The 27,417-nt window shown below is 39.7% G+C and overlaps 1 protein-coding gene and 1 non-coding gene across 18 annotated transcripts in view; both read right to left on the reverse strand.

Annotated features, from left to right (window-relative positions):
* The window catches only part of LOC101593421 (protocadherin gamma-C5), a 233,811-nt gene that overhangs the window by 67,721 nt on the left and 138,673 nt on the right, over positions 1 to 27,417 (reverse strand). The gene's annotated exons all lie outside the window — the stretch shown is intronic.
* On the reverse strand, positions 15,591 to 15,696 carry LOC123454274. The gene has a single exon (XR_006633259.1). It is a non-coding gene; the product is annotated as a U6 spliceosomal RNA (small nuclear RNA).

The following is a 27,417-nucleotide window of genomic DNA, read 5'->3' on the forward strand; positions in this document are numbered from 1 at the left end:
AGAGAGAGAGCGATTGAGAATGGGCACACCAGGTCCTCCAGCCATTGCAAAGTAACTCCAGATACATGTGCCCCCTTGTACATCTGGCTTACATGGGTCCTGGAGAATTGAACCAGGATCCTTCAGCTTTGCAGGCAAAGGCCTTAACTGCTAAACTGTCTCTCCAGCCCCCAATTTTATTTTTTAAACTTTCATGATTTATTGGCTTACGTAACTAGAGGTCCATAAGTGAGTAAGTTAAATGATCAGTTTCATTTAAGGGCATAATTTTCTACCACCTGATTTCTCTTCTCTTCTTTTTTTTTTTTTTTGAGGAAGGGTCTCACTCTTCAGGTCCAGGCTGACCTGGAATTCACTCTGTAGTCTCAGGGTGGCCTTGAACTCATGGTGATCCTCCTACCTCTGCCTCCCAAGTGCTGGGACTAAAGGTGTGCACCACCATGCCCAGCTTCTCTTCTTTTTTTTAAACATCCAATGTTCTTCATGACATGGCTTTATTGCTAAAGGTCTCAACATGGCTGCCACCACCTCCTATATACCTCCATTTCCCAAAAAAATGAAAGAACAACAACAAAAATACCTTGCATAACCTCCCTTCAACTTTGGACAGCTGAATTGTTTTTGCTGTTGTTGGTACTGGGGATCACACCTAAGGCCTTACAGATGCAGCTATGACTCTGGACAACTGATTTTTGGGGGGTTTGTGTGTAGTATGTGGTGTGTGTGCACACATATTTGCATGTGGTATATGTATATGTGTGTACAGATGTGCATGTGGGGCAGAGACAGATGCCAGGTGTCCTGTATTGCTCTTCTGCCTTATTTCCTTGAGACAGAGTCTGTGACTAAATCTGGAGATCACACTGTTTTTCGGTAATAGTTGCTGATCAGTGAGCCCCAGCAATTCTCCTGTACTTGCCCTCCACAGGGCTACAGTTACAGGAATGCTGTCATGCTGGACTTTTTTTTTTTTTTTTTTTTTTTTTTTTGAGGTAGGGTCTCACTCTAGCCCAGGCTGACCTGGAATTCACTATGTAGTCTCAGGGTGGCCTCTAGAAGGGTTCCTCTTTTTCCACATCCCCAGCAACATTTATGATCACTTGTTTTCATGATGGTAGTCAATCTGAAAGGAGTGAGATGGAATCTCAATGTAGTTTTAATCTGCATTTCCATGATGACTAGTGGTGTAGAACATTTTTTTTAGATGCTTATATGCCTAAAGATGTATTTTTAAATGTGGAGGCCACATGTTGAAGTCAGCTGTTTTACTTAGTCGCACTCCACCTTATTTATTGAGACACGGTGTCTCACTTGAACACTTCTTATCCCAGGGAGTCCTTGTCTCAGTCTCCCAAGTGCTAAGATTACAGATGGGCCACCATGTCCATCTAGCACTCATATGGATGCTGGGATCTAAACTCAGATCCTTATGATTATATGGAAAACATTCTTACTGACTGAACTATCTCCCCATCACCTAGCTTAAGAAAAGATAAAATAATATATAACTAGTGTTACACTTTGCTCAAGTATTTGAGTTAAACTTCATTTTTATTAATGAGTGCTCTGGTTTCTGGCAGGCTTCTTTTTCCTGCCATTGATTATTACTAAAGGCATTTAACTTTTAGAGTGTGAGCTGGTGAGGTTAATTTTGTTACAACATCCCAGCTAGAGATAAGGCCTTTGACTGACCTAAAGAAGTTTCTTATTAATTTTTTTCACTTTTTTCTCCAGTAAGCCCAATTATAGTGAAATTTAAAAACAAATGGAGTTAGGTACTTATAGGTCAATACCCCTAAATAAACAAGAAGCAGGTGTTTTCTCTTGGACATATTTTAAAAGTACATAAAAAGCTTAGATGAACTTGTGGCACAATAATTGTATTTAATGTCAACTTATTCAGGCTGTGAAAAGCATGGCCATATATATCAAAGAATTTCTAAAGCCGGGCATGGTGGTGCACACCTTTAATCCCAGTACTCGGGAGGCAGAGGTAGGAGGATTGCCATGAGTTCGAGGCCACCCTGAGACGCCAAAGTGAATTCCAGGTCAGCCTGAGCTAGAGTGAGACCCTACCTTGAAAAACAAAAAAAAAAAAAAAAAAAAAATTTCTAGACAGTATTTTTGAAAATTACATATCTATACTATTGCTTATCTGGTAGAGAACATGCCAGATTTACTTACACTCTGTGCCTACAATGTTGAGCTTAAATTTGAAATAAGATGAATCTTTTAAAAAATTGCTTCTATTCTTGGGAAGGTAGAAGTGATGATACAAATATCACTGTGGCCTCCTCTACTGACAGGTCTAGTTTATGCCAGATCATTTTCTGGTATGTAGGGAGTGGCTTTGACAGATTGATAAGTGTTTTGTGAGATGAGTGACACATGAAATAATTATATTTTCTTCCCATTGTCGCACCTCCAGTCATTAGTGTTTTAGATTGTCAGTGGCTGTCTATAGCTCAAGAAATGTTCTCATTACACTTTATAACTGTACACAGAGCTTTAGTTTTCTGTCATTTGACTTTAAAAATATTTAATTCATTATATTTATCCTCTTATGTAAAATTGTGGTATAAAAGTCTCATTTCCAAATAGGTTAAGTGATAAAATTTTTACAAAATGTTTGTGCACTCGTTAAAACCTTAAGTTTTTATTTGAGGATGTGAAAGTACAAAGTAAAATGGACTTAAAGAGCCTTGAGTGCCAAGGACAATAAAGAAAAGGGAGTATGATTGATGAATGAGCTTGTAGAGTTCTAATCATAAAGTAGTGAACATGTAGAAAGGACGTGCAGGTTTCTTGGATATCAGTTTCGTAAACAGTCCAAATCTAAGCTTAGAAAAATTTAGTGTTTAAATACTTTTACATTCACGAATAAGCTTCTGCTTGATCTTGCCAAGAGAAGAGTGCTTAAAAGTTACAGAAAGCATAATTAGTTTTAAGAAGTCAGCCATTTTGTAAACTTCCAGGCATCAAAATAGATTTTGATATATAAATAAGTTGTCTGAGATGACACTGCCTCTATTTCTATAACCATTTCACCTGGACTATTTAAAATTGTCCAATGAATGTATCCCTAAATGTGGTTATTGAAAACCATACAGCTGCCTCACAACAGTTAAGTACATGTTATTTAAAGGTAGGAAAATATTAAAGTTTGAATTGAGTGTGTAGGCTCTGTATCACTACATTTTCTTTTTCCACAGTACTCAGTGACTTACCCCAAATTTTAAGTGTGTGTAAAGGTCAGTTATCCTTCATCAACCCTGTATTAAATAATTCCATCCACTTACAGAAGCGGATGGTTTAGAGAGGTAGAGGCTGGCCATTGTTCCATATATGATCATATGAATTAGTAAAGACTCCTGTCCCATATTTTTGTGTTTTTTTGGTAAATGATAAAAATCTTGAGGTAAAACAGTAGTTCTATTAACTGGGAGGCTATATCTGTCATATTTTTCAGGACAAATAGTTTTTACTGTGGGGCAAATAGGTTAAAATTATACTATATGGTATTTGCATTTAGGTTCTAAAAAAAGACTATAGGGAAATCTATGCAATATATAATTTGTCCAGATTAGTTTTCATTTGAGGAAAGGAAAAGAGTTCTGAAGTATCTCAAAGCAGTTTGCTTATTAATTGAAAGTCCTTCAATAAGAGAACTATTGGGAAACAGTGGTGTATGGTGGTGGAAAACAAAAGCTCCCTCAGTTTTTGGAGGGAAAACTTTAAAAATACTTAAATGGCTAAGTTTACTTGGTGCAGTTCAGAATTAAACTTGTCAATTTTAAAATTTTAACATTACTGTTACATCTAAAATACACTTATGTGATGTTCTGGTAAAAAAATACATATAATATATATAACTAGAAAATTAGCAAAAGACAGAGTTCTCACTGAAGAAGATATATGAGCCAGGTGTGGTGGCACATGCCTTTAATCCCAGCATTCGGGAGGCTGAGTAGGAGAATTGCCATGAATTTGAGGCCACCCTGAGAATACATAGTGAATTCTTGGTCAGCCTGGTTTGGATTGAGACACTACCTCAACAAAACCAAAGAAGAAGAAGATATATGAATGACAAATTAACAAATGAAAAGATACTTTGACAAAACAACAATAACAACAACAAAACCCAGAAACCCAGGCTGGAGAAATGGCTTAGCAGTTAAGGCGCTTGCCTGAGAAACCTAAGGACCCAGGTTTGATTCCTCAGTACTTATGTAAACCAGATATAAAAGGTGGTGCATGTGTCTGGAGTTCGTTTGCATTGGCTGGAGGCTCTGACCTGTCAATTCTCTCTATCTGCCTCTTCCTCTCAAATAAATAAACAAATAATAATTAGAATACACATAATAAGGATATTCAGCACCATTAGCCACTGTAGATATGCATGTTGAGGCCACAATGAGGTATTATTACACAATTTCAAATGCTGGTGAGGATGTGGAGACAGGGGAGCTGTTAAATACAGCTGCTGGGAATCCCAAACTCTCTGGAGAAGTCTTATAGTTTCTCTATACTTGCCATATGATACCGCAATTGTACTCCCAGGCATATGTGCCAGAGAAATGAAGGTTTATGTCACAAAAACTTGGTGTTCATTGCAGCTTTATTTATAGTATATATTTATAGTATATTTCCATAACTGGAGAAGATCAGTCTTTGAAGAGGCGAGTGACTAAATTAACTGTGGCATATCCACATACTAAGAAGCTACTCAACATTAAGAAGCACAAATTCAGATGGATTTCAAGGAAATTATACTGAAAAAAAAAAAAGCCAGTCCTAAAATGTTACATAATATAGAGTACCATTTGTATAACATTTGAAAATGACAAAATTATAGGAATGTTGAACAGATTAGCAACTGGAAAGAGAATATAGGTGGGGTAGGTAGTATGAAGAAATTCTTTGTGGTGATGGAACAGATCTATATTTGATTCTAATGTCAGCAACACAATTTATATCTGTAGTAAATTTGCATATAACTATTCATATGCACACATACAAATGAATGCATATTCAAAACTTTTGCTGGACAGGGTGGCACACATTTTAAATCCCAACACTCAGGAGACAGAGGTAGGAGGATCACTGTGAGTTTGAGGCCAGTTTGGGACTAAAGAGTGAGTGCCAGGTCAGCCTGGGGTACAGTGAGATCCTACCTCAAAAAACAAACAACAAAAAAGCATTTTTTGTTTGTTTTTTGAGGCAGGGTCTCACTCTAGTTCTGCCTGACCTGAAACTCATTCTGTAGCCCAGGCTAGCATTGAATTTATAGTAATCCTCCTACCCCAGCCTCCCAAGTGCTGGGATTAAAGGCATGAGTTACCACACCAGGGCATATTTTAAACTTCTAAAGTTTAGTAATGTTTTCTTTTCTTTCTTTCTTTTTTTTTTTTTTTTTTTGGTTTTTCAAGGTAGGGTCTCACTCTAGCTCAGGCTGACCTGGAATTCATCATGTAGTCTCAGTGTGGCCTCAAACTCACAGCGACCCTCCTACCTCTGCCTCACAAGGGCTGGGATTAAAGGCATGTGCCACCATGCCCGGCTCTGTTTTCTTGGTTTTGATGTGATATAATAACGTTTTATATATTTATTTATTGGTTTTTCATGGGAGGGTCTCACTCTAGCCCAGGCTGACCTGGAATTCACTATGGAGTCTCAGTGTGGCCTCGAACTCATGGTGATCTTCCTACCTTTGCCTCCCAAGTGCTGGGATTAAAGACAGTGTGCCACCACGCCCGGCTTTATTTTATTCTTAAAAAATATTTTATTTATTTATTTGAGATAAGGGGTGAGAGAGAGAGAGAGAAGCAGATAGTGAGAGATTGGGCATGCCAGGGCCTCTAGCCACTGCAAACTAACTCCAGACATTTTCACCACCTTGTGCATCTAGCTTTTATGTGGGCACTAGGGAACAGAACCCATGTCCTTTGGCTTTGCCAACAAGCACCTTAACCACTAAGATATCTCTCCAGATTGATATAACATTAAAATTTTTTTTTAAATTTACTTGAGAGAGAGAGAAATGGACAGAAAGACAGAGACAGTGAGTATGGGTATACCAGGGCCTCCTGCCACTGCAAACAAACTCCAAACATATGTGCCACTTTGTGCATCTGGCTTAACGTGGGTACTGGAGAGTTGAAACTAGACCATGAGGATTTGCAGGCAAGTGCCTTTAACCACTGAAAAAATTCTCCAGACCATGATATAACATTTTATTTGGGGGAAAACTTCATAATAATGGATGCCTAGAACCTCTTTGTATTATTTTTTTTCATGAAAAATATAAGATTTTGAAATTAACACTATTATTGAGCTGGGGAGATGGTTTACCAGTTAAAGGCATTTGTTTGCAAAGCCTGCCAGCTCAAGTTCAATTCCACAGCACTCATGTAAAGCCAGATGCGATGTGGTGCATGTGTCAATACCTTGTTTGCAGTGGCAAAAGACCCTGGTCAGTCCCCCCTGCACACACATAGAACTGAAAAGACAAAGAAAAATCCATATTTGTAGGTAAAGATTTTAAAGATTTCAACTCTCCTTTGTCAGGAATTGATAGACTTAGCAGAATCAGTAAGGAAGCAGGGGGCCTGCAACAATAATCAACCTACTTAATCTGTCAATGCCAGATACAACAATCATCAGTAGCAGAATACACTTTAGGTTTATAAGGAACATTCACCTTGGTTGATCATATTCTGAGCCACTAAACAAGTTCTATCAAATTTAAAAGAACAGGAAGAACACATTGTATATTCTCCAATAACAATAAGATGAAATTAATTGACAAAATTACACACTTTTAAACAATCCATGAGTGAAGGAAGAAACCACAAAGGGTGGGAATACTGCTCAGTTGTTATAGTGTTTGACTGACTGCATGATGCCTGGGTTTGATTGCCAACACTACATAAAATCAGGTGTGGTACTACATGCCCGTAATTCCAGTACATATGAGGTGGAGGCAGCAAGATCAAATGTTCACGGTCATGCCCAGCTGCATGAAGAGTTCAAAGCCAGCCTGAGCTACATTAGATCCTGACTCAAAAAAAAAAAAAAAAAAAATTCAAGGTAACTTAAACAATACTGAATTGAGTTATAATTGGAAACATAAAATCCAAAATTAGTTGGATATAGCTAATGCTTAGAATCAAACTTATTTATTCATATTTATATTAGAAAAAAAGCAAGATATAAAGTTAGCAGTCTAATCTACAAACTTTAGAAGACAGAACCAGATGTAGAAATGCACGCCCACAATCCTAGCATTTGGAAGGAGGAGGTAATAGGCCTGGCCTCAAACTCACAGCAATCCTCCTACCATTGCCTCCTGAATGCTGGGCTTAAAGGTGGGCACCACTATACCCTAAAATCCTACTTTTAAAATATTTTATTTTTATTTATTTATTTATTTATTTATTTATTTATTTATTTATTATATATAGCGAGAATGGGTGCATCAGGGCCTCTAGACACTGCAAACAAACTCCAGATGTTTGCACCACCTTGTGCACCTGGCTTTTACATAGACATTAGGGAGCAGAACCCATGTCTTTTGGCTTTGCCAGACGCATATGCAGATGCATGCACCACCATATTTATCTGGCTTGCATGGGTTCTGGGGAGTTGAACCTGGGTCCTTAGACTTCCCAGGAAAGTAACTTAACTGCTGATCCTATTTAAAAATTTTTAAATATTTTATTTTTACTCATTGAGAGAGAGAAAGAGGAGAGAGGGAGGGAGAGAGATAGAGAGAGAGAATGGTCACACCAGGGCCTCCAGCCACTGCAAAAGAACGTGTGCCACCTTGTATATCTGATTTACATGGGTCCTGGGGAATTGAACCTGGGTTCTTTGGCTTTACATACAAGTGCTGTAACTGCTGAGCCATCTTTGCAGCCCCTAAAAACTACTTATTTACTTATTCAAGAAAGAGTAAGAGAAAGAGAGTAAGTTTGGGTGAGCCAGGACCTTCCTGCAACTGCAAATGAACTTCAGACACTTGCACCACTTTGTGTATCTGGCTTTATGTGTGTACTGGAGAATCAAACCCAGGCTACCAGGCTTTGCAAGCAAGTGTCTTCAAGAGCTGAGCCATCTCTCCAGCCCCTAAATCCTGCTTTTACGTGTTTATCTGAAAGTTTTCAAATGTATGTGACTATGTACAAGGCCTTGATTAATATCACTTTGATGCAGAATAGCATGGTGGTGGTTTGATTAGGTGTCCCTCATAAACGTAGGTGTTCTGAATGCTAGGTTCCCAGCTGACAGTAATTTGGGAGTTAAACCCTCCTGGAGGCAGCGTATTGTTGCAGGCGGGTTTATGAGTATTATAGCCAGTGTCCTCTTGCCAGTGTTTGTCACACTCTCCTGTTGCTATTGTCCATCTTCTGTTGTCGGGGGGGGGTGATGTGCACACTCTGCTCATGTCATCATTGTCCCCTGCCATCATGGAGCTTTCCCTCAAGTCTGTAAGCCAAAATAAACCTTTTTATTCCCCCACAAGCTGCTCTTGGTCGGGTGATTTCTGCCAGCAAAGTGAACCTGACTGCAACAAGCAGTCATAAGCAGGAATAATCCAGATGCTGCTCAACAGTTGAATGGATAAACAAAGTGTGACATTTCCACACAATGCAGTAAAGCTCAGCAGGCAAAAAGAATGAAGTATTAAAATAAGTAACAACATGGATAAATTTCAAAAACATGTTAAGCAAAATAAGGTGGATGCAAAAGAGAATATGTTGTAGAGTTTCATTCACATGAAATTCTGAAAGAGGCACTACTGACTTATAGTGACAGGAAGTATATCAGTTACTGCCTGGAGCTTGGGATGTGGGGAATTGATAGATAGCAAGGGGACTTTTGAAGGTTATAGAAATGTACTATATATTTGTTGTGGCAGTGGTTATACAGCTCAATGAGCTGTATAATGTTATGAGGAAATTTTAATGTATATAAATTATACTTCAATAAGCTTAATGAGAATTTAAAGGCAAAGTACAACAGACTATATAAAGCTGTCCTTACTTTGAATGATACTATAGGACTTCACAAATATCCAGGTGGGCTGAACCTACTTAAAGCAATCCTAATAGAAAATATATGATTGTTCTATGGCCTAACTTTTTTGTGAAAACATTAAAAAATCTTATTGTAGGTTATACATTTGTATGGAAAAATAGTAAAAGTAATATTTATTTAGCATAGTATAATTTTAAAACTTAGTACTGAGATAGAGAGATAGCTTAGTGACTAAGGTACTCATCTGCAAAGCTTCAGGACTCAGGTTTGATTCCCCTGTACCCAAGTAAGCCAAATGCACAAGGTGATGCACATGTCTGGAGTTCATTTGCAGTGGTTAGAGATCCTGGTGTGCCAATTCTCTCTTTCTCTCTCTCCTCTCCCTCCCTATTTTTTAAAAAACACAAAAAAGCTTAGGACTCCTTAATTCTTAATAGTCCTATTTCTTCTTATATTAAGGAAATGTTAAAGATCTATGTTTTCTTTTTCTCATCCTATAACTTACAATAAGGAACAATAATCATTTCTGTGCCTGGAAAATTTATATATTCTTTCTAAACTTGAATTAACTTTCAACATTTTATTTATCTGTTGAGGCTTTTTTTCATTTTTTATTTTTATTTATTTATTTTAGAAAGAGATACAGAAATAGGGGGAGGGGGGAATGGACACACCAGGGCCTTCAGCCACTGCAAATGAACTCCAGATGCATGCACTCCCTTGGGGAATCAAACTGAGGTCCTTTAGCTTTGCAGGCAAGCTCCTTAGCCACTAAGCCACCTCTCCAGCCCCTACTTTTTAAAAATTTATTTGAAAGAGAAGAAGAGAGAGAATGGGTGTGCCACAGCCTCCAGCCACTGCAAATGAACTCCAGATGCATGCACCCCCTTGTGCATCTGCCTTACATGGGTCCTGGGGAATCAAACCGAGGTCCTTTGGCTTTGCCAGCAAACGCCTTAACTGCTAAGCCATCTCTCTAGCCCCTCTGTTGAGTTTTCAATGTTGTCTAATGTCTCTGGGAGTGCCTTTAATGTGAAGGATTTATTGTTGATTGTTTTTGCTGATATCAATTTTTCTGTTTTCTGGAATATCATCATCCTTCCCATTACAACTGCTTTCCTTGTGTACGTATGTTCATGTTTACTAAGCTTTGGCTGCCTGCGTGAGGATTTTAAATATATTCCATGTCTAATCATTTTCTTTATCCTATGTTACAAACACAACAGTCCTTTGAATAACAACAGAAATGTTCCATCACCAGTTGTAGTCACACCAGTATTCCTACTAACATTTTGTCCAAGATTCTCAAAGGTAGCAGTGTCAACATTCCCATAGAAAGCTATTTCTTCTAGAATTATATGTACACCCAATTTGAATTTTATTGACAGCATCATTACTTTTCTTTGCTCACTAACTCCCTCTATATTTCTGTAAAATGTCATGTGGGTTTGTCTTTGGGAGAGGGAAGTTACCACAGCTACCCTGCAGTTGTGCATGGACCAAATAACATGTACAGTAGCTGCCCTGGACAAACTTCGACTGGTGAATGATCATTTTTTTTTAAATTTTGTGAATGATCATTTTGCTCATTTATTATTTTCAAAGTGATTTGTATAATCAAGGGCTAATATTATCAAAGGTAGTACTTTTCAGTTTCTAATGGTTAATAAACTATGATAACTAAAAGTTGAACAATTTTTGGGAGACTGGTATTTAAACTGAAATTTGTTTATATTGAAACCTTTCAAAGATGGGACTTTTGCCTTTGTTTATAAAAGAGAAGTAAAACATAAGTATATATGATTTGTTTTGTATAAACAAAATACAGGGACGGGCTGGAAAGATGACTCAGGGTTTAAAGGTATAAATAAAAAGTTCCATTTCTAGTACCCAGATGCACAAAATGGTATACCCATCCCGAGTGCAACTGCAGCAGCAGGAGGCTTGTCAATCCACTCTCATTCTCTCTCTCTCTTTATCAAATAAATATTTTTTAGGGCTGGAGAGATGGCTTAGCGGTTAAGAGCTTGCCTATGAAGCCTAAGGACCCCAGTTCAAGGCTCGATTCCCCAGGACCCACGTTAGCCAGATGCACAAGGGAGTGCACGCGTCTGGAGTTCGTTTCCAGTGGCTGGAGGCCCTGGCGCACCCATATTCTCCCTCTCTCTGCCTTTTTCTCTCTCTGTCACTCTCAAATAAATAAAAATAAACAAAAAATATTTTAAAAAATAAATATTTTCTAAAAATCATAGGGAGGGCTGGAGTGATGGGTTAGTAGTTAAGACACAGGTTCCATTCCCCAGGACCCACATAAGTCAGATGTACAAGGTGGCACATGTGTCTAGAGTTCCTTTGCAGTGGTGAGAGGCCTTGGCGTGCCCATTCTCTCTGCCTCTCTCTCTCTCTTTCTCTCTCTAATAAATAAAATATTTTAAAAAAACACAGGAGAATAAGGCAGAAATGAACGAAATTATCTACAGTGGGTGGTATATATGAGGCAGAAAGTCAGGGAAATAGTAATTTTTTTTCTTATTTTTATGTTTTGACTTCAACTGCTTTATTTCACACACTTAAAAATACAGGAGCTACTGGGCATGGTGGCTCACACCTTTAATACCAGCACTGGGGAGGCAGAGGTAGGAGGATTGCTGTGAGTTCAAGGCCACCCTTGAGACTACATAGTGAATTCCAGGTCAGTATCAGCTACAGTGAGACCCTATGTTGAAAAACAAAACAAAACAAAACAAAACAAAAAAACAAAAAACCAGGAGCTGGAGAAAAGACTCAGCCATTAAGGCACTTGTCTACATCCTAATGACCCCAGTTTGATTCCTACATACAGCCAGATGCACAAAGTGGCACATACATCTGGAGTTCTTTTGCAGTGGCTAAATGCCCTGGGACACCTCTTTTCTCTCACTCTCTCTCCTGTATCTCTGCTTGCAAATAAATAAAAACCAATAAAATAATTTTCTTTGAAAGCATACAACGAGCTGGGCATAGTGGTACAAGCCTTTGATCCCAGCACTTGGGAGGCTGAGGTAGGAGGATCACCATGAGTTCAAGGCCACCCTGAGACTACATAGTGAAATCCAGGTCAGCTGGGGCTAAAGAAGAAATACAGATGGCATATAAACATCTAAAAAATGTTCTATATCCCTAGTCATCAGGGAAATATAGATTAAAAGTACACTCAGACTCCATCTCACTCCTGTCGGATTGGCTACCATCATGGAAACAAATGACCATAAATGCTGTCAAGAATGTAGGGCTGGAGGGATGGCTTAGCGGTTAAACAAAAGCCTAAGGACCCCGGTTCGAGGCTTGGTTCCCCAGGTCCCACGTTAGCCAGATGCACAAGGGGGCGCACGCATCTGGAGTTTGTTTGCAGAGGCTGGAAGCCCTGGCGCGCCCATTCTCTCTCTCTCCCTCTATCTGTCCTTCTCTCTGTGTCTGTCACTCTCAAATAAATAAATAAATTAAAAAAAAAAAAGAATGTAGAAAAAGAGGAACCCTTCTACACCATTGGTGGGAATGCAATCTGGTCCAGCCATTGTGGAAATCAGTGTGGAGGATCCTAAAACAGCTAAAGATTGATCTACCATATAACCCAGCTATAGCACTCCTAGACATATATCATAAGGACTCCTCTCACTACCTTAGAGATACTTGCTCAATTCACAATAGCTGGGAAATGAACCAGCCTAGATGTCCCTCAGCTGATGAGTGGATAATGAAGATGTGGCACACTTACACAATGGAGTTCTATTCAGTGGTAAAGAAAAATAAAGTTATGAAATTTGCAGGGAAATGGATGGACCTGGAAAGGATTATACTAAGTGAGGTAACCCAGGTCCAGATAGCCAAATGTCGCATGTTCTCTCTCATATGTGGATCCTAGCTATAGATGATTGGAATTCTGTGTGAGTAGGAAGAAAACTCAGTAGCAAAGGGCAGTTAGCTAGAAAAGAGATATAAAGGGAAGAGAAAGGAAGGGAGGAGGGTACTTAATAGGATGGTATTGTTATATGTAAGTAGAACATATAAATGGGGGTTAAAAGGCCTAAGTGAGGTCAGGGGAAGAGATTGAGTAAAGGAAAGGTGGAAGGAGGGCTAATCAAAATCTAAGAGGATATAAATAAGTTATATGGAAACCTACTCTTCTGAACAATGGAGCAATAGATTGTTGCTAGAAACTTTTCAGTGCCAGGGATGGGATACCTTCCATTAAGTTGTTGGCCAGAGAGGTCCTGGAATAGATGGTAAGACCCTATTGCTGAAGACTCCACATACTTGGGCTGCAAGGTCACTGAGAAATCCTGCTGGAGCTGAGCTGAAAACCTCATCGAAGTGGACCAGCTGACAGAAAGCTGGAAAAAGTCATGCTGTATGCACTTCAATGGGAGAAAGAAATCACCAGTGAAGATACCCAACATTGGACACTGCAAGCCTTATATTTGGCCCGCCAAGGCAAATGAGCCAATGGGTGCAATAGTGGCCATCTGTTATGGGGGAAATCAACTGCCCTCTAATTCGACTGGAGGCCCACTCCATGGGAGGGAATACATCCCTAATACTGAAAACCTACAACAGAGGTAGTCATGAGCCCTAGGGGTATAGTATCTGCTGCTGTCTGGCTAAATGTATATACTATGCTTACCAAACTGCCCAGTAAGCACTTCTCTTAATGTTCATACCCATATATTAATGCTACTCTCACTTTTGGTTAGAGAACCTTCTCTTTTCAGATGGCAGTGACCTTGGGATGACTCAGAAGAAACCATGTTACTGAGAAGAAGTGACAGAGGAGTAATCAGCACTGAAATATCTTTCAGACCTTTCAAGACTCAGGGTCTATTGTAGAGGTGGTGGAAAGAATGTAAGAGCCAAAGGACAGGTAGGACTCCTTACAACGTGCTCCTTCAGACACAAAATGGCCTGGATATCCACGACCTCACAGTGCCTGACACTACCTACACAAGACCATCATAATAGGAGGAAAAGATGATGACATCAAAATAAAAGAGAGACTGATTGAGAGGGGGAGGGGATATGATGGAGAGTGGAGTTTCAAAGGGGAAAGTGGAGGGAGGGAGGGAATTACCATGGGATATTGTTCACAATCGTGAACGTTGTCAATAAAAAAGCATCATGCACCTATATGAAAAGTGTCAATAAAACAGTTAAAAAACAAACAAACAAACAAAAATCTCCTCTTCTCTGAGATGGCAGCAAAAGTGAAGAAGGAAGCTCCTGCCCCTCCCAGAGCAGAAGCCAAAGTAGAGGCTTTGAAAGCCAAGAAGGCCACGCTGAGAGAAGTCCACAGCCACAAAAAGAAGATCCCCATGTCATCTACCTTCCGGAGACCAAGACACTGCACCTCCAGTGGCAGCCTAAATACCCCCAGGACAAACAAGCTTGACCACTATGCCATCATCAAGTTCCCCCTGACCATCGGGTCAACCATGAAGACAGCAGAAACACACTTGTGCTCACTGTGGACAGCAAGGCTAACAAGCACCAGGTCAAACAGGCTGTGCGGAAACTCTGACACTGGTGTGACCAAAGTCAATACCCTTGATCAGGCCTGATGGAAAGAAGAAGCTGGCTCCCCAATATGATGCTTTGGATATTGCCAACAGAATTGCGATCATCTGGACCGAATCCAGCTGGTTAATTCTAAATATACTATTTATTTATGAGAGAGAGTGTGTACCTACACACCAGGGCCCCTAGCCAATGCAAATAAACTCCAGACACATGCACCACTATGTGCATCTGGCTTGCAGGGGTTCTGGGGAATCAAACCTAGGTCCTTAGGTTTCACAGACAAGTGCCTCAACTGATAAGCTATCTCTCCAGTCCCACTTTATTTTTCCTCTATGAAAAATACAAATCCATTCACTTACTCCCATATTTACAATAAGACGAAGAAGGAGAGGTGGGAACTAAGTAAGAAGAGAAAGACAGAGAGAGAGTGGAGAGAGAGGGACAGAGCCTCATAAAATCTCACACTTGCCAGGTGTGGTGGTGCACGCTTTTAATCCCAGCACTCGGGAGGCAGAGGTAGGAGGATTGCCGTGAGTTCAAAGCCACCCTGAGACTACACAGTGAATTCCAGGTCAGTCTGAGCTACAGTGAGACCCTACCTCAAAAAACCAAAAAAAAAAAAAATAAAAAAAATCACACTTAGGCAGCAAAAGAGCATGCTATGGGTTAAAGATAAACTAGAAAATTAAAATGATGTTGTAGGGGCTGGAGAGATGACTTAGCGGTTTTGGCACTTGCCTGCAAAGCCAAAGGAGCCAGGTTTTATTCTCTGGGACCCACATAAGACAGATGCACAAGATGGTGCATACATCTAGAGTTTATTTGCAGCAGCTGGAGGCCCTGGCACGAACATTCTCTCTGCCTTCCCCCCAAATAAAAACTTTTAAAAATTAGAAAAAAAACATGATGTTGTAGTGACAATTTTGCATGTTAAATTTGAAGATTTATATATTTGCTTTCTTCATGTGTGCTTTATAAAATTTATTTACATGTATATATTTAAAAATATGGAATGCTTCATGAATTTGCATGTCATCTTTGCACAGGGGCCATGCTAATCTTCTCTGTATTGTTCCAATTTTAGTATTTGTGTGCTAGAGCAAGCACTGTTTTTTGTTTTTTTGAGGTAGGGTTTCACTCTAGCCCAGGCTGACCTGGAATTCACTATGTAGTCTCAGGTGGCCTTGAACTCATGGCAATACTACCTCTGCCTCCCAAGTGCTGGGATTACAGGCATGCGCCACCACAACCAGCACTGTTTACTTATATTTTAATATTTTATTTTTTAAATAGCTTATAAATTAACAGGCTTCCTTACTGCATTTTCATACATACTTTGATTTGGCTGGTTGCTCCCCCATTCTACTCCTCCCTCCCACGCCTCCCTGCCCACCTCACTTGCCTTACAATACACCCTTTTGCCTCCAGTATTTCCCCTTCCACTTCATATCTCATGTGTTATATTGTGTCCTTGACCTTAACGCTTCTTTTTTTCTGGATGTGAGGCCCTAGGGAAGTCTCTTTCTTATGAAATAATGCCAACAAATAACTATAGAAAACTTATTATAAATAGACTTAGAAAGTCTCATCTCTGCTTGAGTATGGGCTGGACTAAATGACTTTGCTGCTAATGAACTCAATAGAGGAAAAGTATGTTACATTCAAATTTAGTCCTACCACTTGGGAGGCTAATTAGAATGACTGTTGTAAGTTCAAAGCCAGTCTGGGCTAGAGTGAGATCCTGCCTCAAAAAAGAAAAATTAGGCTAACAAAAACGTGGCTCCTATCACATTTTCTCTTTCTGGTTCTCTGCTTTACTTACTCAGATGGAAGCCAGCTACCATATTTTGAGATGCCTTATAAAAAGTTCCTCATAACAAGAAACTCAGGTAAACAAACCTTCAGCTCATAACCAGAAAGAAACTGGGTCCTTCATTCCCACACCTCACAAGGAACTAAAATTTTTAAATAACTATGAGAAAGATTAGAAGTGGCTCCTTCCTCAGCCAACCCTTAAGACACCTTGACTGCAGCCTTGTGAGAAACTGAGGCAGAGGCACCCAGCAAAGCACACCTTAGATTCCTGACTCAAAAACAAATAAATAAAAAACCCTGATGAAATAGTAAAGATTTGCTTTATAGCACTAATTTTGAGAATAATTTGTTACTTTAAGCCAGATGTACAGAATGGCACATGCATCTGGAGCTCATTTGCACTGGCTAGGGGCCCTGGTTCACCCATTCTCTCTGCCTCTCTCTCTCTCTCCAATAAACAAATAAATAAAATATTTTTTTAAAAAAATTCCATTACAAAATAATGGTAAATTCTGAATATAGATGATAAATGAGGTAAACATATTAATGTTAAGTTTTCTGACTTTTTGTTTGTTTTTCAAGGTAGGGTCTCACCCTAGCCCAGGCTGAGCTGGAATTCACTATGGAGTCTCAGGGTGGCCACGAACTCACAGCAATCCTCCTACCTCTGACTCCTGAGTGCTGGGATTAAACATATATGCCACCACACCCAGCTAGTTTTCTTTTATTATTGAAATTCAGTTATCTAAAACAATGTCATTATTCTCAAGAAATACATAATGACGTATTTAAGAATATTTTGACTCATTTTTTCCCCTACATAGCTAACCTGGAACTCACTCTGTAGTTTCAGGCTGTCCTTGAACTCACATTGGTGAACTCATATTGATCCTCCTACCTCTGCCTCTCAAGTGCTGGGACTAAAGGTGTGCACCACCATGCGTGGCTAAAGTGTTTAAGAATAAAGAGTTAAACACAGTGAATTCCAGGCCAGCCTGGGCTTCAGGGAGACCCTACCTCAAAAAACAAAGCCGGCCGTAGTGACACATGCCTTTAATACCAGCACTCGGAGGCAGAGGTAGGAGACTTGCCGTGAGTTCGAGGCCACCCTGAGGCTCCATAGTGAATTCCAGGTCAGCCTGGGCTACAGTGAGACCCTACCTCGAAAAACCAAAACAAACAAACAAACAACAAATAAGAATAAACAATCATGCTGGCAAAAGTGGTGAGAATGTGATTACTATGTTCTCAGTCTTAAACAGGGTATCTATATCACTGCGCTAAGTCTCACGGAAGAGAGGCTGGAAAGAATGTAAGAACAGGAGACAGGAGGGGTGCTGTGGAACGCTGTCTTTAGGACATGACATGGCCATTACACTCATGAACTCACAACAGCTGTGGTTTCCTACACAAGACAGTCAGTCAGCATTCCATCATGGTCGGGGAGGGGCTCATGAGACTCCTTTCCTGCTACAGGAACTATTACAGGCAGCTGACGGTTGCTGGAATTATGTTCTTCAGTGGAGTCGTCACTGGTAATTTGTCTACACTCCAGTAAATGATCACTCACTCATACTCCTGCAAGGAACTCAAATGTAACTCAGTGGATTACAGAAGTAAAGACATGAAAGTAGAAAGGGGGTTTGTTAGCAAGAAGCAGAGATTTAACAGGACTGGGGGTAAGAGGGGTAGTGGGAGTGAATATGATCATAATACATTATAAAGATCTATGAAATTCTCAAAAATAAATAAATTTTAAAAGGTATATAAACAACCTACTCTTTTTTTTCTCTCCCTTTTATTTTTTTCTTTTTCTTTTGAAGTAGCCTAGCCTATGCAGACCTGGAATTCATTATGTAGTCTCAGGCTGGCCTTGAACTCACAATGATCCTCCTACGTTGGCCTCCCAAATGCTGGTATTAAAGGTATGTGGTAACATGCCTGACTACAACCTACTCTTTTTTTTTTTTTTTTTTTTTTTGAGGTAGGGTCTCACTCTAATCCAGGCTGACCTGGAATTCACTATGGAGTCTCAGGGTGGTCTCGAACTCATGGTAATCCTCCTACCTCTGCCTCTCAAATGCTGGAATTAAAGGTGTGCGCCACCACGCCCGGCTACAACCTACTCCTAATAGGCTCACAAAAAGGAACATACACATGCATATGTGTATATATATATGTATGTGATGGTTTGATTCAGGTGTGTACCATAAAACTTAGGTGTTCTGAATGCTAGGTTTCCTAGCTGACGGAGATTTGGGAATTAATACCTCCAGGAGGGAGTGTATTGTTGGGGATGGGCTTATGAGTGTTATAGCCAGCTCTCCCTTGCTAGTGTTTGGCACACTCTCCAGTTGTTATTGTCCACTTTATGTTGGCCAGGGGTGATGTCCACCCTCTGCTCATGCCATTGTTTTCCCCCCGCCATCATGGAGCTTCCCCTCGAGCCTGTAAGCTAAAATAAACCTCTGTTCCCACATGCTGCTCTTAGTTGGGTGATTTCTACCAGCAATGTGAACCTGACTGCAACATTGGCTCTCTGTGTTTGAGAGTTCCATATCTATATTCAACCAACTGCAAATCAAAAACATCTTAAGAAGGGCTGGAGGGATGCTTAGTGATTAAGGTGTTTGCCTGCAAAGCCAAATGACCCAGGTCCAATTCCCCAGGACCCATGTAAGCCAGATGCACAAGGGGGCACATGAGTCTGGACTTCGTTTGCAGTGGCTGGAGGCCCTGGCATGCCCATTCTCTCTCTCTCTTTCTCTTTTCCCCCTTTCTCTGTCAAATAAATAAATAAGTAAGTATGTAAGTAATACCTTAAGAAATCGGGCGTGGTGGTGTACGCCTTTAATTCCAGCACTAGGGAGGCAGAGGTAGGAGGATCACCATGAGTTTGAGGCCACCCTGAGACTACATAGTGAATTCCAGGTCAGCCTGAGCTAGAGTGAGACCCTGCCTTGAAAAACAAAACAAAACAAAAAGACACAATCTTAAGATAATTACATCTAGGATATAGAGCAGTGGTAGAGCACTCATCTAGCATTCATGAGGCCTTGAGTTCAATCTCCAGCTGTACACATACACTATATTTATATTGGATATGTACAGACATTTTTTCTTATCATTATTCAATTAACAATACAACTGCTTCCAAAGCATTTACACTGTCTCAGATATAAGTAATTTGGTTTTTTTGGTTTTTTTTTTTTTAGATTTAAGTAATTTAGAGAGTTAAGTATAACATAACCATGTGGATAGGCAAATACTGTAACACTTTTTTAAAAAAATATTTTATTTTAATTAATTAATTAATTTGACGGGTGGGGAGGAGAAAGAATGGGCAAGGGTCTCCAGCCACTGCAAACAAACTGCAGACACATGCACCCCCTTGTGCATCTGGCTTATGTGGGTCCTGGGGAATCAAACCTTGGTCCTTTGGCTTTGCAGGCAAACGCCTTAACCTCTAAGCCATCCCTCCAGCCCTAGTCTACCACTTTTGAGCACCTTCAGATTTTAGTACTCATGTGGGGGTCCTGGGACAAATCTCTCATGGATACTGAAAGACATCAATTGTATGTGCACAATATATAAATGGGGTGTGTGTGTGCTAAGGAAATTAAGCAAAATATAAAATGCTAACCATAGGTGAATCTGGGCGAAGTGTACACAGTACTTTACACAGTTCCTGCAACAGTTCTATAATTTGAAATCATTTCAAGGGGCTGAGGAGATGGCTCTGTGGTTAGCAGTATTTGCTCAAAATTTAAAGTTAAAGATAAAACTTGATGTGCAAATATCTGTCAAATGCACAAACCATTACTCTTTAACCTAACAATTTCAACTTCTTTTCTGGGAAGTCATCCCATGGATATGATACACTGCATATGTACAAAATGATGCAAGTAAAAGACAATTCACTGTAGTTGTTGGACTAAGGCTGAAAACACACAACTACTCATTTATAAGAGGTGGTTAATAGTTCAATAGACTACTAAGCAGATATTTTAAAACATATTTTATTTATTTATTTGAGTGAGGCAGAGAAAGAGAGAGAGTGGGGGGGGAGAATAGGCGCATCAGGGACTTCAGCCTCTGCAAATGAACTGCGGATGCATGCATTGCCTTGTGCATCTGGCTTATGTGGATCCTGGGGAATCAAACCTGGGTCCTTTGGCTTTATAGGTGACTGCATTAATCACTAAGCCATTCTTCTAGCCCCTAAGCAGTTATTCTGAAAAAGGGAAAGATTTCTATGAATTAATATGGAAATATATATATAGATAGATAGATATATAGATATAGATATAGAGATAGAGATAGATATATTTTAGCCCAGGCTGGCCTTGAACTCCTGATCCTCCTGTCTCCTCTTCAGCAATATCCTACCAATGTGTGTCATCACAACTGGCTTATGGAAAGACTTTTAAAGGCTATACTATGAATATGAGAATATGAATATGAGATAAACAGTACATAATATAGTGTTTTAAAAATATTTTATTATATTGATTTATTTGAGAGAGAAAGTGTGAAAGAGGGAGACAGACAGAGAGAATGGGCACGCCAGGGCCTCCAGCCACTGCAAATGAACTCCAGATGCATATGCCACCTTATACATCTGGCTTACATGGGTCATGGGGAATCAAACCTGGGTCTGTAGACTTCACAAATAAGAGCCTTAACTGCTAAGCCATCTCTCCACTGCAGTACAATCTTTTTTAAGAAAAGAAGAGAATAAAAATGTACCTTTATGTTTGTTCATATTTGCATAAAATGCTAAAAGGATATTTAGTAAATAAATAGTTTACCCATAGGGGACAGGAAGAAGTGGAAAAATTATGATTAGAAAAATGATGAGTGAAACTTCTCAAGATATACTGACAATACTGTCCTGATTTAGGAGCCATTTAGATATTCTTCCTATCAAATAATGAAATAAAAAAAATTACTAAGGATGGGGCTAGGAATATAGCTCAGTGGAAGACCATTTGCCTTACATGTTCAAGGCCCTGAACTTATTCCTAGTAAAAATTATTAGATTGAAAGAGAAAGGGTTCTGTGAAAGCAGGTTGAGGTAGATAGACGAAGGGGAACAAAAGAAGGTAATGAGAAGTGATTATATGTAAAATACATTATGTACACATATAAAAATTATTTAAAAAGTTAAAACAAAATCCAAAGCACAAGAAACTTCAGTACAATGAGTTTTAGAAAATGCAATACTCACCTGCCCATTTGTTAGGATATGAGACATTTCTACTTTCCTGGGGAAGAAAAATTCTTTGATAATTGATACTATTGATTTCAACTCTAAAATACTGAAGACATTTTAGTCATGTGTGAGCAAGCAGCCCTCTAAGGTATTCATAATATTAAAATTCAACAACTTTGTTGCTATTTTATGCATCTTTTATTCATTCCTCCTAAATTTTACTGTTCATAAGACAAAAATAGATTAACAGATTCAAATTTTCCAGGAACAGCTGTGTTTGCCTGATATATGCAAGGCCCTAGGTTTGATTCCCAGTAATGAAAAGAGAACATGCAATTATAAGAAAGAAAATTATGAAGAATATGCACTCATAAGAAAGAAAATTAAATAATAAAAATTAAAAGGCCTAGATGTGATGGCATATGTCTGGAATCCCAATACTCAAGAGACAGTGGCAGAAGGAGGATAAGTTTCAGGTCAACCTTGGCTATATAGCAAGACTCTTACATTCATTTTTTTTCAAGGTAGGGTCTTACTCTAGCCCAGGCTGACCTGGATACTCACAATGTAGTCTCAGGGTGTCCTTGAACTCACAGTGATCCCCCTACCTCTGCCTCCCGAGTGCTGGGACTAAAGGCCTGCACTACCATGCCCGGCTTCATTCTTTGTTTTTATTCAGTCCAAAATTAACTCCGGGGATGGGAAGACAGCTCAGTCAGTAAAGTACTTGCAGCAAAAGCATGCGAATCTGAGTTTGAAATCCCAGAGACCATGTAAAATGCTGGGGCACATAACTCACACCTGTAATTCAAGCACAGGGGAAGCAAAGAGAGGATTCCTGGGTTAGTTAGCTAGTTTGTCTACCTGAATTGGTGGGCTCTGGGTTCAGTGAGAGACCCTGTCTCAACATAATGTAGAGAATTATAAAGGACCCCTGACATTAGCCTCTGAGCTCCATACACATGTACACTCGCATAAACACCTACGCATTTGCAAAGTCAGTCAGTCTAATAAGTTACAATCCAAACAAAATTCCAGAAGCAAAAGAAAGCTGAACAGCAAGACTAATATGAAGAGTGGAGTAACTATGAATTAGACACAGCCAGGTTGGATGAGTGCAGGATGTTTCCCAAAGTGAAAGAGATCAGGAAGAAAGATAAATCTGGGAGTAGGTTAGTCATGAACTCCAAACTGTACCAGTGTAGAGCTATCAGAAAGTTTATCTTAGGTGCCAAAATAGCTGTTGGGAGAGCATTAGGAAAGTTTATCTTGCTCAGCCTTGTGAAGATCTACCCATCTGAATAAATGGTCACAGTTAGAAGAAGTTAGGATGTCCACATATGAGTAATTCTGGAATTCCCAACTGAAGATGCGAATCAAACCTGGGTCCTTTAGCTTTGTAGGCTAGTGTGTAACCACTAAGCCATCCTTCCAGCCCAACAGGTCTAGTCTAATAATAAGCTCTCTCTTACTGTTTTTGTGGTTCTTCTTTATAATTTTTTTTTATTTGAGAGCAACAGACAGCGAGAGAAAGACAGATAGAGGGAGAAAGAGAGAATGGGCGCGCCAGGGCTTCCAGCCTCTGCAAACGAACTCCAGACGCATGCGCCCCCCTGTGCATCTGGCTAATGTGGGACCTGGGGAACCGAGCCTCGAACCGGGGTCCTTAGGCTTCACAGGCAAGCGCTTAACCACTAAGCTATCTCTCCAGCCCTTTGTGGTTCTTCTTATTGGCATTTATCATATCCCACTTGTAAAGTTCATGTATTATAGTGTTCATAAAGGCAGGAATCATGTCTTCTGCCTTATTTCTTACTGCATCCTTGTCACTTAGGTCTTGGTTTTGCATATTTTGGGGAGTCAATAAATATTTGTTGTATAAATGAATGAATGAACCATCTGCTACTAGACTTGTGCAGATACCAAGGTCTACTGTTTCTGAGTAGGCTTTCCCAATTTATACACTAGAGATTAGAAGCCTGAACTTGTACAGAAATAGTTTATTTAGATTTATACTACTCTCATACAATATAGTGTAAGAATAGAGTACCCTGTACCTTTTAATTTTTTGAAGCATATAAAATATGCAAAATATCCACCAGGCATGGTGGCACATGTCTGTAAGACCAGCACTCAAGAAGCAGAGGCCAGAGGATCTTAAGTTCAAAGCCAGCTTGGGCTATATAACAAATTCAATGACAGCTTGGGCTGCACAGCAGGACCCAGTCTCAAAACAACAACAATAAAATTAATAATTTTTCTGAACACTAGCAATGAGTAATCAGAAAATAAAATTAAAAAATAATAATTATAGTAGCATGAAATGTGCACCAATAATTTAACAGATGAAATATAAAACCCCTGTACTTTTCATATTAGTGAAAAAATGGAAACAACCCAAATATCTATCAACTAATGAATGGATAAAGAAAATGTGGCATATCAACAATGGAATGTTATTTAGCCACAAAAAGAACAAAATTCTGTCATTTGTGACAACTTGGATGGGGATGGAAGTAATTATGCTAAGTAAAATACACTAAGTACAAAAACAGATATCACATCATCTCACGCATAGGTAGAATGCAAAATAGTTCACATAGAAGTTCAGAGAATTGTGCTTATCAAGGCTGGGTAGAGGAAAGCTAATCAATGGATAATAAGTCATAGCTACATAGAACAAGAAACTCACTATGGAAAACAATAATATAATATGTTTCAAAAAGCTAGAAGAAAGGACTTAGAAGTTTTCACCATAAAAAAATGATAGCAAGCAATGTGGTGGTGCATGCCTTTTTTTTTTTAAGTTATTAGTTTTCTTTTCAGCAAATACAGGCAGTTTGGTACCACTGTTTAGGCTCTTCCATGACCTATCCCCTCCCAGTGGCCCCTCCTTGTTGATGTAAGTGGGTCATGCATTGTGGAGTTAGCCCACAGTTCTTGGTATGATAAATGTCTCTGCATATCATGACCCAACATGTGACTGACATTCTTTCCACCCCCTCTTCCGCAAAATTTCCCTGAGCCATGTTGGGTTCATTTTTGGTCTGCCTCAGTGATGAGGTGTTGGGGGCCTCTGAGGCTCTGACTCTCTGATTTGGTAGGAGTTGATTTTTCTCTGTGTTGGTCCCCTTCCCCTTTGTGCTGGTAACATTTGGAGACCAATGTAAGAGGGTTACCTTGAATACGAGGCCAGCCTGGGGCCACAGAGTGAGACCAGCCTCAACGCTCACCCCCTCCAAAAAAAGATAACTATTTGAGGAGATAAATACATTTACCTTGATTTAAATATTACACCATGTGGTAAATGTATCTAAATATTCATGATCCCCCATTAATATGTTCAATTTTGTGCTTTTTTTGTTTGTTTGTTTTCTGAGGTAGAGTCTCGTTCTAGCTCAGAGCAGACCTGGAATTCACTATGTAGTCTCAGGATAGCCTCAAGCTCATGGTGATTCTCCTACTTCTACCACACATGGCTTAATTTTGTGCCTTTTAACTGTATTATTTAAAAATAAAATTTAGGGCTGGAGAGATGGCTTAGCGGTTAAGCGCTTGCCTGTGAAGCCTAAGGACCCCGGTTCGAGGCTCGGTTCCCCAGGTCCCACGTTAGCCAGATGCACAAGGGGGCGCACGCGTCTGGAGTTCGTTTGCAGAGGCTGGAAGCCCTGGCGCGCCCATTCTCCCTCTCCCCCTCTATCTGTCTTTCTCTCTGTGTCTGTCGCTCTCAAATAAATAAATAAATAAATAATAATTAAAAATAAAATTTAGAGCCGGGCGTGGTGGCACACACCTTTAATCCCAGCACTTGGGAGGCAGAGGTAGGAGGATCTCCGTGAGTTCAAGGCCACCCTGAGATTCCACAGTGAATTCCAGGTCAGCCTGGGCTAGAGTGAGACCCTACCTCAAAAAGCCAAAATTAAATTAAATTAAATTTCGAAGCCAGGCATGGTGGCACACACCTTTAATCCCAGCACTCAGGAGGCAGAGGTAGGAGGATTGCCATGAGTTCAAGGCCACCCTGAGACTACACAGTGAATTCCAGGTCAGCCTGGGGCAGAGTGAGACCCTACCTCAAAAAGCCAAAATAAAATATAATAAAATAAAATTTAGGGCTGAAGTGATGGCTCTGTGGATAAAGTAACAGTTAGGCAAACCTGAGTACTTGAGTTTGGATCCTCAAACCCCACATAAAAGCCAGACATTAGCTGGGTGTGGTGGTGCACACCTTTAATCCCAGCACTTGTGAGGCAGAAGTAGGAGGACTGCTGTGAGTTCAAGGCCAGGTTGTGGCAGGCTTTTGTAATCATAGCACACTAAGAGCACAATGGGAGACATGGACAGAAGAATTCTTGTAAGCTCAATGCAGCTAGCCTGACAAACACAGCAGTAAACAACAATGAGAATGAAAAGCCTTGCCTCAAATGAAGTGGAAAGTTAAGATCAACATTTGAAAGCTGTCCTCTGAAGTCCAGGGGTATGTGCCATGACACCTGGGTTTCCACACTCACACATATGAACAACATATCCATTATACACAAATCATACACACTAACAAAAAAACCTTAAAAATAAGTGGAAATAAAATCTGAGGGCTGGAGATATGGCTTAGCAATTAAAGTCACTTAGTTGCAAAGCCTGCTGGCCTGGGTTCAAGTCTCCAGTGACCATGTAAAGCCAGATGCACAAGTGGCACATGCATCTGGAGCTGTCAGCCTCTTTCTGTCTCTCACTCCCTGAAATAAGTAAAAATATTCTTTAAAACAAAATGGGCTGGAGAGCTTAGTGGTTAAGGCAATTGCCTATGAAGCCTAAGGTTCCTAGGTTTGATTCCCCAGAACCCACATAAGCCAGATGCACATGGTGGTGCATGCATCTAGAGTTCATCTGCAGTGGCTAGAGACCTGGGGTGTCCCTTCTCTCCCTCTCCCTCTCTCTCATAAAGAAATAAAAATGGTCAAAAATAAAATTTGAAAATCCCTGTGCACTGAAAGCTATAAAACAGCTGAGAAATTTTAGCAGCTCCATTTAAATGGAAACATGAACCATGTTCATGGATTGGCAAGTCTCAATATTGTTAAAGATGACCCCTAGCTCCAAAGTACAGGTCGAGATTAAATTAAATCCCATTAAAAATCTCTGCAGGCTTTATCCACCTGGAAGTTGAAAGATAATTTTAATTATTTGGAAACACAAGACACAATAGTCAAAAGAATATTTACAAATAAAAAAGTTGGAAGACTTACCTACCTGACTTACTATAAAGCTATAATCATTCAGAAAGGGTAGTATTGGCAAGGAAATAAAAAAATAGGCTAATGTGTAGCAATAATCACATTCATTAGTTAAATAATTCTAAAAAAGGGTGGCAAAGCAATTCAACAGAAAATGAAAAATATGACCAATAAATGGTGCTAAATATATTTAGAGAAAAGGCCATTTATCCCTACTTCACTGAATTCCTACTTTGTACCAACAGAGAAGAGGCTCATTCTATTTTATTAATTTTGAGTTGTTTTATTTTAAAATTTATTTATTTGCAAGGAATATGAGAGGGACGGGGGGGGGGTGGAGAGAGAATGGGCACGCAAGGGGCTCCTGCCACTTCAAACAAACTCCAGAAGCATGCGCCACTTTGTGCATCTGGCTTTACATGGGTACCGGAAATTCAAACCTAGGCTATCAGCTCAGCCATCATTCCAGCCCTTGGATTGTTTTCATTTTGAGACATGATATCTCTCCGCCCCCCCCCCCCTTTGCTTTGTTTTTTTCGGAGTAGAGTCTCACTCTAGCTCAGA

The sequence above is a fragment of the Jaculus jaculus genome, chromosome 13 (genome assembly GCF_020740685.1).
Source record: "Jaculus jaculus isolate mJacJac1 chromosome 13, mJacJac1.mat.Y.cur, whole genome shotgun sequence".
NCBI lineage: Eukaryota > Metazoa > Chordata > Mammalia > Rodentia > Dipodidae > Jaculus > Jaculus jaculus.